Raw genomic sequence first — 12,119 nt, 5'->3', positions numbered from 1 at the left:
CTAGGTTGGGGAAGTTCTCCTGGATGATATCCTGAAGAGTGTTTTCCAACTTGGTTCCATTTTCCCCCCTCACTTTCAGGCACCCCAATCAGACGTAGATTTGGTCTTTTTACATAATCCCATAGTTCTTGCAGGCTTTGTTCATTTCTTTTTCTTCTTTTTTCTTTTGGTTTCTCTTCTCACTTCATTTCATTCATTTGATCCTCAATTGCTGATACTGTTTCTTCCAGTTGATCGAGTCAGTTACTGAAGCTTGTGGATTTGTCATGTATTTCTCGTGTCATGGTTTTCATCTCTGTCATTTCGTTTATGGCCTTCTCTGCATTAATTATTCTAGCTATCAATTCTTCCACTCTTTTTTCAAGATTTTTAGTTTCTTTGCACTGGGTACGTAATTCCTCCTTTAGCTCTGAGAAGTTTGATGGACTGAAGCCTTCTTCTCTCATCTCGTCAAAGTCATTCTCTGACCAGCTTTGATCCGTTGCTGGCGATGAGCTGCGCTCCTTTAGGGGGAGATGTGCTCTTATTTTTTGAATTTCCAGCTTTTCTGCCCTGCTTTTTCCCCATCTTTGTGGTTTTATCTGCCTCTGGTCTTTGATGATGGTGACGTACTGATGGGGTTTTGGTATAGGTGTTCTTCCTGTTTGACAGTTTTCCTTCTAATAGTCAGGACCCTCAGCTGTAGGTGTGTTGGAGATTGCTTGAGGTCCACTCCAGACCCTGTTTGCCTGGGTATCAGCAGCAGAGGTTGCAGAAGATAGAATATTGCTGAACAGTGAGTGTACCTGTCTGATTCTTACTTTGGAAGCTTCCTCTCAGGGGTGTACTCCACCCTGTGAGGTGTGGGATGTCAGACTGCCCCTAGTGGGGGATGTCTCCCAGTTAGGCTACTCAGGGATCAGGGACCCACTTGAGCAGGCAGTCTGTCCCTTCTCAGATCTCAACCTCCGTGTTGGGAGATCCACTGCTCTCTTCAAAGCTGTCAGACAGAGTCGTTTGCATCTGCACAGGGTTCTGCTGCTTTTTTGTTGTTGTTGTTTAGCTGTGCCCTGTCCCCAGAGGTGGATTCTACAGAGACAGGCAGGTTTCCTTGAGCTGCTGTGAGCTCCACCCAGTTCGAGCTTCCTAGCGGCTTTGTTTACCTACTTAAGCCTCAGCAATGGCAGGCGCCCCTTCCCCAGCCTCACTGCTGCCTTGTGGTTAGATCGCAGACTGCTGTGCTAGCAATGAGGGAGGCTCCGTGGCCGTGGGACCCTCCCGGCCAGGTGTGGGTATTATCTCCTGGTGTGCCCGTTTGCTTAAAGCGCAGTATTGGGGTGGGAGTTACCCGATTTTCCAGGTGTTGTGTGTCTCAGTTCCCATGGCTAGGAAAAGGGATTCCCTTCCCCCTTGCACTTCCCAGGTTAGGCGATGCCTCGCCCTGCTTCAACTCTCGCTGGTCAGGCTGCAGCAGCTGACCAGCACCGATTGTCCAGCACTCCCTAGTGAGATGACCCCAGTACCTCAGTTGAAAATGCAGAAATCACCGGTCTTCTGTGTCGCTCGCGCTGGGAGTTGGAGACTGGAGCTGTTCCTATTCGGCCATCTTGCTCCACTCGTTTTTTTTTTCTTAAGCGACAGGGTATTTTTCTGTCATCCAGGCTGCAGTGCAGTGAAACAGTCATAGCTTACTGCAGCCTCTAACTCCTGGGCTGAAGCAATCCTCCCACCTCAACCTCCTAAGTGCTGGGACCCCAGGTAGATGCCACCATACCCAGCTAATATTTTTTATTTTTTTGTAGAGACGAAGTCTCACTATGTTGCCCAGGCTAGTCTGAAACTCCTGGCCTCAAGTGACCCTTTTTCCCTGGCCTCCCAAAGTGCTGGGGTGACAGACATGAGCCACTGCTTCCAGCCTCCCGTGAGACCTTTTCTGATGACAGAACCCCATCCCACCTAGAAAGAACACTTGGAGTAACACTTGGGTTAGCACCTTTTCATCTCCTCAGTCGTGCCAAGGCCCCACTTCTCTTGTCACAGGAGCTGGTAAACTCTCTTCTGCAAACTGCCTTTCCCCGCTACTAGAATTTTCTCCTTTACCCACAGGCCTTTGCCTTGTAGTCCTGGCAACCTTCTCAGAAGGCAGTCAACAGCCAGCCACTCCTCTCTACTGCAGGCCCAAGAGCCTTGGGAAAGACTGACTTCCGCTGCCATTTCTATGATAATGTTAAAATCCTCTTGCTTTTCCTTTTTGGCACTAGGGGGGACTGCGAAGGAAGATGCAAAGGAATGATGAGCCTGTGGGAGCACGGAATGCTCTGCTGGCAGGGCTGGGCAGCAACCTGAGTCCAAGAGGGCTGGGACGTGTCTGGATTCTGGAGGCCAGGTGTCAGTAGTACAGTGATGAACGGGCATTTCTAGGAAGAAGTGTTAGGCCCCACACATGGTGAGGAATCAGGAAAGAAACTGCCTTGCACAGAGACAGGATACAAGAAGGGCTGAGCTCTTTCAGAAGGAGTGAAGAGAATACAGGAAGAAAGAAAACCAGTCCCGAGAATCCCTAGCCGCGGGCTGAGTGGCTGGGGTTTAATGGGCCCTGAATTCACAGCCTTTATTGGGTCTGAAAAACTACAGGCAACTTATTTCAAGTTGGAGTTGGATGTGTAGTGCTTTAGGCTCCTGGCCAAATGAAAATCCTCCCCAGACTGCATCAGGAACTATACTTCAAAGAATGCCCACTGATAGAGTTTGGACAAGCACAATAAGCCTGGGAGAAACAGTGCGGCGTGGATACCAATAGGTGTGGATTCTGAAGCCAGACAGCCTGGCTTCAAGGCCTACCCCACTAGAAGACCTTGGGCAGATGACTGCCCTTCCCTTTCTTCAACTGTGCTATCTGTGAAATGGGGGTAATAAGAGTGTCTACGTGATGGAATGTTGTGTAGATAGAATGAGTTAATCTACGTAAAGCACTGAAAACAGGACTGTCATGTAGTAACTTCTCTATACTGTTTACCGAACAGTTAAAAAGTTTGCAGGGAAATCAGCTGACATTCATGAGAGCCGATAAACACAAGTTAAGGGAATAAAAACCCATACGGCAGGAGAAGGTATCTATTGCACATAACTGATGAAGGGTTTATACCCAAAATATATAAAGAATTGCACAAGACAATTTAAAAATACACGACTCAGTAGAAAAATGACGAAGAGATTTGAGCAGTTACATCATACAATTGGGCATCCAAGCAGCCAATAAGCTTATTAGAAGATGCTCAAACCTCGTGAGTCTAGAAAGGTGCAAGTTAAACCACAGTGAACTATCGCTAGAATTGTTGCTAGGATGGTTTAAATGAAAGAGACTGATGTTACTCAGTGATGGTATGTGGAGCCATAGTAACTCTCATCCCCTGCTAGTGGTAGTGTCATTTGCTGTATCCAGTTTAGAAAACCATCTGGCATTATTGGCTAAAAGTAAAAGTAGAAACACCCTCTTCCTCAACAGTTATATTCCTTGATATAGACATCAGAGAGTGTATATGTACATGTAAGAATGTTCATGGCAGCATTTCTTTTAATAGTCCCAAACTGGAAACAAATGTCCATAAACAGTAGGATAGGTAAATAGGTCATGGTCTAGTCATACAATGGAATCCTAAACAGAGTTTTAAAAAGGACAGAGTACCACCACCGTGGAAAAACACAGATAAATCCTATAGACATAAGACTGAGTGAAAGAAGGCAGTTTCAAAGGAATAACTATGTACAATTCCAGTGTATAAAATCAAGAACAGTCAAGACTAGTCCATGGTGATAGAATAGTGTTACCTTTTCGGGAGAGAGGGTAATTGGGAAGGGGAACCAGGGGACCCTCTGAGCTGCTAGAAATTTTCTATATCTTGATTTGGGAGGTGGGTACATAGGTATGCATGTGTGCAAATTAATTGAGCTGTATGTTGAATATTTGTGTACCTTACTGTGAGTTGTATTTCAATTAAAAGTAAATAAAAAGGAAGACATTGATACTTTTCATTTCTGGAATGTCTTAGTTGATTTATTTTAAAAATATATTTGGTGATTTTTGATAAGTCTTTTGCTCCTCAATTCAGTTTCCATTTCTCCTTTATTTAAGAACACTTTTGTCTTGCTTTCAGTTTTCAGTTGAAAGCTTTCACCATCCCACCATTAAGTAAGATTTCTTTTTACGTTTTAGGTAGACACATCATGAAGACATGTTGAATTTGATTGGATGTTTTTCTTCATCTATTTTAATGAAGTGATTTTTTTCCTTTAATCTGTTGTCTTAGCTTGGCTTTCTTTAGAAGTAGATCCTGAAACTAGAATTTAAGAGCAAGTAGTTTATTTGGGAGATAAGTTCAGGAAACACCAGTCAGGAATGGTAAGTCAGACAAGAAAGAAGCCAATAAAAGGTGGTGTCAGCCTACATAACAGACAGAGAGAAGCTCTCTGAAAGGAAATTATATTTAGGGAACGAGCATTGGCAATGGGAATACAGGTGTCATAGTAAACTGTGTGTTTTTGAGGAGATCGTGGTAAGGTAAAGGCAAAATGAGGAGGATTATATAAATTGTTTTGGAGAAATAATTCCTGGCTACAGCAATCAGTAACAAAGGTGGCAACAGTCCAAGGCTGGTCAGGCTTTTGCTGGGCAAATGTCCTTGCAGAAGTATTTTTTGTGAGTGTGTAAGGTTACAGTGGCCTTTGTGCAAGGTTGTGGTTTTTACAGAGTCTTTTGTGATAGTTCTTGTTCTCAGGAATTCATATATAAAAACTCTACCTTTGTGGCCTTCCCTGGCTCCATTTGTCGGGTTTTAACACAAGTGACTCCATTTTCATTCTGACAGCTTTCACAGTGGGATATTAGACAAGTTACCATTATAGGCACCATTATAGGCAACTGGAGCTTAATACTGTTAGGGACTTTGTAAGAATGTATAACATGCTTTAGGGTTGTCCTCTCCAAAAGAACAAGGCAACTTGTGTATTTCTCCATCTGCTTCCATCAGTCATGGGTAGAGGGTTTTTTTCGAAGGTTGGTTGCTAATTATTTGGTATTTTTAGCCTGTTACATGTTTGGGCAGCCTGATAATTCCCTCAGACATAGTTACAGGTGCTGACAGTTGAAACTGAGGCCTGCATGCACAGAACTGATAAGTTCTGAAGGAATATCAGTGGGACACCAACAGCATTTACTATGTCCTATAGTGTGGTGAATTACAGTAATAGATTTTTCTAATATTAAGTCAACCTTACATTCTGAAATGATCTTTTTTTTTTTTTTTTTTTTTTTTTGAGACGGAGTCTTGCTCTGTCACCCAGGCTGGAGTGCAGTGGCTGGATCTCAGCTCACTGCAACCTCCGCCTCCTGGGTTCACGCCATTCTCCTGCCTCAGCCTCCCGAGTAGCTGGGACCACAGGCGCCGGCCACCTCGCCCGGCTAATTTTTTGTATTTTTAGTAGAGACGGGGTTTCACCGTGTTAGCCAGGATGGTCTCGATCTCCTGACCTCGTGATCCGCCCGTCTCGGCCTCCCAAAGTGCTGGGATTACAGGCTTGAGCCACCGCGCCCGGCCTGAAATGATCTTAATTTGGTTATTATGTGTTATTCTTTCTTATGTAATGCTGACCTTGATGTATTAATAGTTTTGCTTATGGTTTTTAAAGTCTATTCTATGTTAATATATGAGATTGGCCTGTTTTCTTACATTGTCTTTGTTATTTTTTATAATAAGTTTAACTAGCCTCATAAAATGAGTTGGGAAAGGTATGCTGTTTTTATTTTTCTATTCTCCAGAAGTGTCTGTGTAAGACTTACATCATTTCTTTCTGAAGTGTTTGGTATAACAAGTGTTTAAACTATCTGTGCCTGGAAGTTTTTTGTTACTTTTTTAATGGCAAAATGTTTCATTATGAATTCAAGTTCCTTAATCGTTCTATGATTAGTCGTGATTTTTAGTTCTTCTTGTGTCAATTTTGATAAAATTAAGCCAGATGTTGAGGACAAATACCACTAGTATAAGCATAAAGTAAGATTTATTTAGGAAAAGTTACAAACAATGCATCAGAATGTCTGCAACTTCCCAAACTCTCTTTATTTCAAGGAAACACGTTCTTGAGCTGGACAAGTTAGACACATGGTAGCAAGTACTCCAGAAGAGACATTCTTTCTCTGTGCCACATCAGATATTTGGAGGAAATACTTAACAGTAAAAGCTTCTTGGCAAAAGAGTCAGCCTTGCTGGTAGACAGGAGAATGTGGAGCATTGCCACCAAGTGTTTATGAGGTTGGCATAATGGCACCTGTATCAGCAAAAAATTGCATTTTTTTCCTTCAAACCAGCTTAGTACTGCTAAACTAAAGTGGATTAATGAGAAGGGAGAGAGAACCGAGACCATCAAGCAGACAAAGAATTTCTCTCTTCATGTAAGTTTTATTTTTCTAGAAACTTTTCCATGCCATGTAAATATTATATTTCATTGGCATAAAATTGATCATAATATCATCTTACAATCTTTTTAATTTGGGGCGGACTATAATAATGCGTTCTTTTCTCTCCTGATATTGGTTATTAGTGTTACTTTGTCAATTTTGTCTGGGTTATTACTTTTATTGTTTGTTTCCAAGAACAACTTTAGCTTCATTGACCCTCTCTCTTGTGTGTTTTCTACTTAATTAATTTGTGCTTTCATTAATTAATGTATTACTTTCTCCCTTATTTTTTCCTTGGATTCATTTTACTATTACTTTCATGCCTTTTGGGAGACATGCTTAGTTTGTTCATTTTAACCTTTTCTTTCTATAATACTAGAGATGCATTAAGGCTATAAATTGCCATCTAAGTACTGTAGAGCTGCAACTGATAAATTTTAATATCTAGTATTTCCATCATTTAGTTCAAAATATTTTCTAATTCCTATTACGATTTATTATTTGACCCATGGGTTATTTAGAAGTAGAATTTTTAGTTTCTAAACGTGAAGATTTTCTAATATTTGTTGGATTTGTTAGTTATTTGATGTTATTAATTTCTAGCTTAATTTTATTTTGGTGAGAAAACATGCTCTTTATGATTTCAATACTTTGGAATTTGTTAAGACTGGCTTTGTGGTTCAGTATACAATTCATGTTTGTCAGTGTTCCACGTGCGCTTGGAAAAAAATCCATATTCTGCATATAAGTGCAATATTCTTTACATGTTAAACAGGTCAGTTTTGTTAGTCATGTTGTCCAAATCATCTGTGTCCTTTTGATACTATGTGGGCTTGTTTACACATTCACAAGGGTTTTTAAGATCTCTCACATGAAAGATCCAGCAGAGGTTTGTCCATTTCTCTTTTTCAGTTTCGTTTATTTTCACTTATGTTTTGAGGCTGTGTTATTAGGTATACCAAATTTAGAATTGCTGTTTTTGGTGAATTGAACTTTCTGTCAATACAAAATTACTCTCTTTATCCCTGGTAATGCTTCGGGCCTCAAAAACTATTTTCTCTGGTATTACTTACTATAGCTACATCATATGTAGTTGCTTTAGATACAGATATCTTTTTCTGTTCTTTTATTTTTAACATTTCTGTATCTTCTCTCGTGAACAAGATACAATTTTTTTAATCCAGTTAATTTTTTTGTGTTTTAAGTGGAGAATTTAATGGATTATATTCCATGTGTTCATACTGGTAACAGTGGATTCTATGCCATGTTCATACTGCTAACACTTTTGATTAAATTTCCTATCTTTGTCCGGCAAGTTCTAGTTTCTTTTTATCTCCTTTATGGTCTTATTTTGGACACTATAGAAAGAGATCCTCACAGTTTAGAGGTGAGATTCCCACCACAGCCAAGCCTGGAGTGAACTGGTAAAAATCTGCAAGAGTCCCCTGAGCGAATGGATTCCGCCGCTGAGGAGATCACCCAAAAGATGGTTAATGTATGACTGAGAGAAGGTAGAAGTGGGCTGTACACAAGGAAACCAGTAACCTGCTCTACTCCTGACAGTGACCTAGACACCTTGAGCCAGGATCTGCATAGAATTAAAACATAAAGAGCTGGAGAGTAAAATCATTGGCACTCTCCTTGTGCTAACCTAGGCAGGGACAAGTGTATCTGAGAACATCAGTGTTCTCAGTGCCCATTGAGAGGTGGACTCTAGAGAGGAGCAGCACACAATCCCAGCTCCAACAAAATGACACCGCTCCTCTTTGTACTGTCCAAGTCCCTCTGCTCAGACTGCAGGCTCATCAGCAACCTGCTGTCTCCCCACGCTCTGTCCTTGCGGTGCGTTCCCTCTGCTTTACAGAGGGAGTCAAAGCCGCCAGACCTCACTCAGCTCCTCGGCTTCCCACCTACCACAGAGACATCTCTCTTCATCTGTTCTCAGTCCTTTCCCTTCTGTCTCAGAGAAAGCATTCTCCTGCCTCCTTCCAAAGCACATCACCCCAACCCCATCTGTACTCTTGTCTCTATGACTGAATTGAGTTCTTTCTCAATCTCGTTCCTTCCCCCACCCAACGCGTGCTCAGTCTCTATCCTAAGTCAGGTTAGATTGCCCGCTTTCCCCTGTAGCTACTGCTATATTTCTCTCTGGAAAAAAAGAAATTTTTATTTCTCGACTCTTCTTTCTCATGTTTTCCTCAGCCTTTACATCTGATCAATCACCAAGTCCTATAATATTTTATCTTGAAAGTTTCTCTGGAATCCCTTTTTCTCCTCTACATTCCTTTCCTTACTCTGTGTCAATGGGCAGGGTATTTAACTCTATAAGCTTCAGTTTCTTCTTCTTAAACACAGATAAGTTTCTTACGACAAATATAACTTACGATAAACTGCCTAGTGTGATATTAGCACATAATAGGGGTTCCGAAAATAACACCAGTTCCTGTTCTTGTCTTTTGGCAAACTCCAAATCATTCTCTGTAATGTCTCAGAAATGACCTCCTGAAACAAGTGACCTGACCTGGTTGCTTCATTTTAGGGCACAGGACTCCTGTAGCCCCCAAAACAAACTCAGAATTCAGCCAGTCATGATGGTTCACGCCTGTAATCCCAGCACTGTGGAGGCCAAGGCGGGTAGATCACCTGACATCAGGAGTTCGAGACCAACCTGGCCAACACGGTGAAACCCCGTCTCTACTAAAAATACAAAAATTTGTCGGGTGTGGTGGCACATGCCTGTGATCCCAGCTACTCAGGAGGCTGAGGCAGGAGAATCCCATGAACCCGGGAGGCGGAGGTTGCAGTGAGTTGAGAACGCACCAGTGAACTCCAGCCTGGGTGACAGAGTGAGACTCCATCTCAAAAAACGAACAGTTGGAATTCCAAAACATCTCATAGGTGCAGAGTCTGGAGTCTAGTCACCCACTTCCAAGCCTTAGGCTGCAGTCACAGTCCTCCCACCCCCTGCTCTGCACACTCATCACAAAAACACTTCCGATCTACTCCGTATGAAAGCAGGCATACCTGCAGGCACGAACACACACAGGTGCACACACACCCAGGCACACACACCTGGGTCTTTCTTTTAGACCCAGAAAGCACTCCAACAACATTGCATCTTTGTTCCTCTGCATTTTCTGTCTAGCATGCCCTTCCCACACACTCACCCTCAAGACCTCACTGATGCTCACTATCTCTGCAGAGCTGTCACTGAGTCCACATCCGGAGGTATCCCGGCTGTAGTCCACGCTGCTTTCTATCGCAGCTAATGGCATTTTTTGTTGCACATCACTTTTCCTCACTAGATTGAGAGCTTCTAAGAGAGAACAGGGATGATTTGTGCTAGATTTCACTCATCTCTATCCTCCCACAAAGGCTGGCCTCTTGGTTACTAAATATTTGAGAAATTTAATTGAGGGGGTTGACTGCTGACTCTGTACAGGTCAATAGCTCTCTGGAGTTTTGTTCTTACCCAGAGGGAGAAAGATGAGGGAGAGGAGGCTGCAGGGTTCCTGGCTGAGGGTTCCGTGGCCTTGGTGGAAGGGGAGTAGGCAGCAGGAAGAGAGACACATTTTCAGTGGGGTGGGTCAACCCTGCTTATGTAAGATGGCAATGTCATAGCTGTGGTTTCAACACTGAAGAAATACTAGTTATGGCTGGACATAGTTTCTCATGCCTGTAATCCCAGCTCTTGGGAAGTTGAGACACTTCCTAGGTCTAGATTAGCCTGGGAAACATAGCAGGACCCCACCTCTATGAATTAAAAAATAAAAAAATGAGCTGGACATGTGGCACTGGCTTGTAGTCCTACCTACTGCGGAGATTGAGGCAGGAGGATTGCTTGAGCCCAAAAGTTTGAGGGTACAGTAAGCCATGACCTATACCACTGCACTGTAGTATAGGTGACAGAGTGAGACCTCTGTCTCTATAAAAAATTAAAAATTAAAAACAATTCACTGGGCATGGTTGCTCATGCCTGTAGTCCTAGCTATTCAGGAGGCTGACGTGGGAGGATTGCTGGAGCCCGGGAGTTGGAGGCTGCAGTGAGCTATGATCATGGCACTGTACTGCAGTCTGAGCTGGACCTGAGCTGAGTGAGACAGCTTGAAAGAAGAAAAGGAGAGGTAAGGAAAAAGGAAAGGGAAGAAAATGGAGAGGAGGGGAAGGGAGGGAGGGGACTAGTCAGAAAAATACGGTCATTCACATGTTGGGTGACATGTCAAATAACGTCTTGGATCTAGTGCATTAGACTGCAGACTAAAAAATCTCTGTCTGTTTCAGATCTCCATGCTGACTCCTTACTGTTTTTTTGGTGGTGCTTTTTGTTTGTTTGTTTGTTTTATTTTTGAGACAGAGTCTCCCTCTGTCACCCAGACTGGAGGTCTGTGGCACAGTCTTGGCTCACTGCAACCTCCACCTCCTGGGTTTGAGTGATTCTCGTGCCTCAGCCTCCTGAGTAGCTGTTATTACAGGCACCTGCCTCCATGTCTGGCTAATTTTTGTGTTTTTATTAGAGACGGGGTTTCGCCATATTGGCCAGGCTGGTCTCAAACTCCTGGCCTCAGGTGATCCGCCTGCCTCGGCCTTTCAAAGTGCTGGGATTACAGGCATGAGCCACCAGACACAGCCAGGCATTGTTCTATGTGCTTTAAACCCTCACCAAGGAAACCTCTGAGGTGGTAGGATTATTATCTTCCATTTGACAGATGTAGAAACTGAGGCCCAGCAGAAGTTGAGTAACTTATGCGAGGTGTCACTCACCTGACACGCCCCAGTGGGTGTCCAGGTGGGCCTGCCTCTTGGAATAGAAATCAGACATCCCACAGGAGCTTCTGAGGTTTTCCCACTGCTGCCAGATGTATGCAAGGAACACGTGATCTTCATAATTCCAGAGCGGGGCAAACTGCTTGGCGCCTCTTCAATAGGTGACATTCAGTGAGTAAATGACTGTGACTCAACTGTGACTCTCCTGACAGCCTCAGCCTCCTCAAGTATTCCCCTCCAAGTTGTACTTGTCCTTGTTAGCACAGCCTCATGAGACTGAAGTTCCTACCCCTCAAACCTTAGCCTGCCAATTCTAAGAATTCAGAAATGCAGCTCTGCACTCTGTGGCTGGCTCTGGACCAAAACAAGCACCATTTCTCCTTGACCAGGAGTATGGGATGGAAGATGGAGAGAGGAGCTGGAGGGGAGGAGCGTGGAGGGAGTGGCTAGGGAGGTTGGAAGGGCTATCTACTGAGCAATTCCTGAGACCGGCATTGAGTGCACTGTACTAATGAGGTGGGGGATTGCAAGACAAGGCAGCCTTCAGGGCATCTGGATGATTATAATGGATTAAGGAGGCAAACCCCACACAGATAGAAGGAACATCAGTGTGGCTCATGCCAATCTAAGATGTATGTGGATAAAGTTCCCTACCAAAATTAAACTTAACAGAAGTGAGAACCTGGATTTGAACCAGGGACCTCTTGCTCTACAGTCAAAAAGCTCTAGCCCTGAGCTATAGCCCCATGGCACACTAAGGTTACCTAGTTCATACTTTTCATCAGTGTGGGAGCACTCAGCTTTGTAAAATTACATGATGGCTTCCCTCCAGGACTGACTTTCTGGAAGCTGCCAGACCTGATTCACAGCTAGACACCTTCCCTCAGCTCTGCAGCTCACCAGGCCTGTCCCTGGGTGGAGCCAT

General features: G+C 43.4%; 1 pseudogene; it reads left to right on the top strand.

Moving 5' to 3' along the window:
• Nucleotides 1-11,307, top strand: part of LOC111551453 — a 72,469-nt pseudogene extending 61,162 nt beyond the window's left edge.
• The last annotated feature ends 812 nt before the right edge of the window (nt 11,308-12,119 follow it).

This window comes from Piliocolobus tephrosceles, chromosome 8, assembly GCF_002776525.5.
Source record: "Piliocolobus tephrosceles isolate RC106 chromosome 8, ASM277652v3, whole genome shotgun sequence".
Taxonomy (NCBI): Eukaryota; Metazoa; Chordata; class Mammalia; order Primates; family Cercopithecidae; genus Piliocolobus; species Piliocolobus tephrosceles.
The sequence above is the reverse complement of the archived record's forward strand: the minus strand, read 5'-3'. Positions and strand labels throughout refer to the sequence as shown.